Here is a 2,470-nt window from a genome sequence, read left to right as displayed (position 1 = left end):
TTTTACTTTATAAAATAGCACCAAATAACCACATGCAGCCGAAGCTTTGGCCCTGACCTCTTTTAAGGTGAATAAACTTAACAAGATGACATTGTTATTCTTAGACACAGGAGAGGAAATATAACACAATTCTGGCCAACACACTACTGCAGGATTCACAGCCGGCAAAGAGTTTGCACATTTCAGGCCATGGTTCACCATTTGAGTGTATGCAGGCAAGCGTGTGACGACTGTTTTCCCATATACTTCCATAGGACTGGAAGTCTTTTTGCACTGGGTAAATTGTTCCAACCTCAACAATTAAACTATGTTTTATTATGTCTAGAGGGTAAATTAGAGAAAAAACAATGTTCTCTTAACATGGCATCCTTGGGTAAACATAAATGTCAGCTTGTTAGCTCAAAGCATTGTCCCGTGATGCGTATTTTAACTGGCACTTGTCCTTTATATGAATCTTTTAAAGACTACCAATATGAGTTCAGCGCTTCCAAACTGCCTTTTTTTTATTTGTTTGTTTTTAGGTTAAAGGAGTGGTGACTATTAAAGAAACAGGCGGTCAAAGTAAATTCTCCTGAGCCTGTTCTGATGTCATGGAGATTTGATTAAGACCACATGAAAGACTTTTTCGTGGAAATGCTAATAATTCACAGAAATCTGAATCAAGCGGTTTAGTTAATCAAATGCTATGCTGGTTTTTTTTCTTCTGATCACTGAAGATGTTTGGAAACCGCTTAATCTTGATGATATAATATGTTGCAAGAGAAGTTCAGCTATGAGATAAGGGGCATGAAATACTATTTCAAATGAATTTAAACTCATAAAAAAGAAACAAGTACAAATAGCTCAGGATTTCCTAACTTCATTTGATGTAATTGTTAGCATTTTATTCTGGACTGGACCTCTGGGAAGTGGTACGTCACTGCAGGGTGTCCTGTCACGCTGCTTAGCACTGATTTGTCCTAAAAGATTAATCCTTTATTATAGAGATGGGGACTTATACATACTGGGGACAACTGCTGGAAGATATACTTTCAGGATGAAGTCTGAATGGTTGAAGTACGAACAAAGGATGGTTTGTGTGTCACTTGCATGCAGACTGCGTGTCTCCTGGTTCATGTCCTCTGATGATACACACAAGATGCTAATTTTGAGAAAGACGCTTAACTTTGAGACTGCCCTTTAGGTAGCAGCCTTAGGTAACTGTAACTGCCAAGTATTTAGAGGTCACAGCATTCTAAGAGATTCTGCTATATCTAATGTCGTCATCCACACTTGAAGAGCTTGACAATCAGCCTTTTTCTTCTTTACTACAACACCAATAAAAACTTGGCTCCAATAAGCACATGATGAGATGGGGACAGTAAGAGAGACAGTGGATCCACACAACAAAGTAAAAATCCCAATTGTTATTTATAATGTTTACACAAGAAGTGATTTATATAACCTTAAATTAAAGCAGGGATGGAACTGAAACTAAATGGTAAAGAAAAAAGGAGATGTTCCTTAAAATAGTAGATATGAAAGCAACAGGGGTGATGAAAAATGTAACAATATTGTAACAAAATAAACTAACAAAAAAGAGAGTTAACTTATTCTGACCTAACTATGATTAAACTGAGATTAAAACAAAATCAAGAGGTTTGGGGAGGGGGTCAAAATAATACAAAAGCACCTGAGCTGCCATTAGTGCTAAATTAATATTGATACTTATGGATTGCAGTTATAGGGATTTTTTTTATGATATAGTAGTGAGGACAGTGTTTAATGATTGTAATGGTTATACAAAAAACCCTTATTGAAGATTTAAGAAATCAAATCTATTTATCACGGCTGCTATGTCTTAAGTAAAACAGCACATGATATCATGTCATAATAGGCCTTTTTCTCCAAGTGTTTCAAAACCACCCCCATGACTTGACATTTATTGATGTCAAGTCATACATTTTGTGTTTATTTATTCTAAATTGATCTGTAGCTCAAAATTTGGCATACACAGAGGCAATAATACTGTGGAGGCATGAAATATAACCAAAATGCAAGAGTTAACCGGTAATGTTACAAAGGAAGGCTGCTTAAATGTACAATTACCACCCCTCTCCTTACCCTGCCTCCAACCAAAAACTGAATACCTGCACAAAATAACATTTATTCAGTTTTGAGTTGCATAAAAAAAATCAGTCAATTAAACTAACCCCCTAAATTAGATTTGCAACAATTAGGTTTACATCATAGCTGCCATAAATTAACAGTATTTAATTTTTTAACAATATTTCGAATGACCAGAATCATTCTGTAATTGTTCATTCATCAGTATGCACAAGCTGTTTATTCAAATGTATTATTTTTAATGCCAAAATATAATTAGTGTTGTTGTCCACAAATGTTCAAATTAATTGCTTTACAAATATGCTGATAAAAAACAGTAAAGTACACTTTTGGATTAAGATCACACATTACAAATATTTACTTG

The sequence above is a fragment of the Aulonocara stuartgranti genome (assembly GCF_965226115.1).
Source record: "Aulonocara stuartgranti genome assembly, chromosome: 7".
Classification (NCBI taxonomy): Eukaryota; Metazoa; Chordata; class Actinopteri; order Cichliformes; family Cichlidae; genus Aulonocara; species Aulonocara stuartgranti.
The sequence above is the reverse complement of the archived record's forward strand: the minus strand, read 5'-3'. Positions refer to the sequence as shown.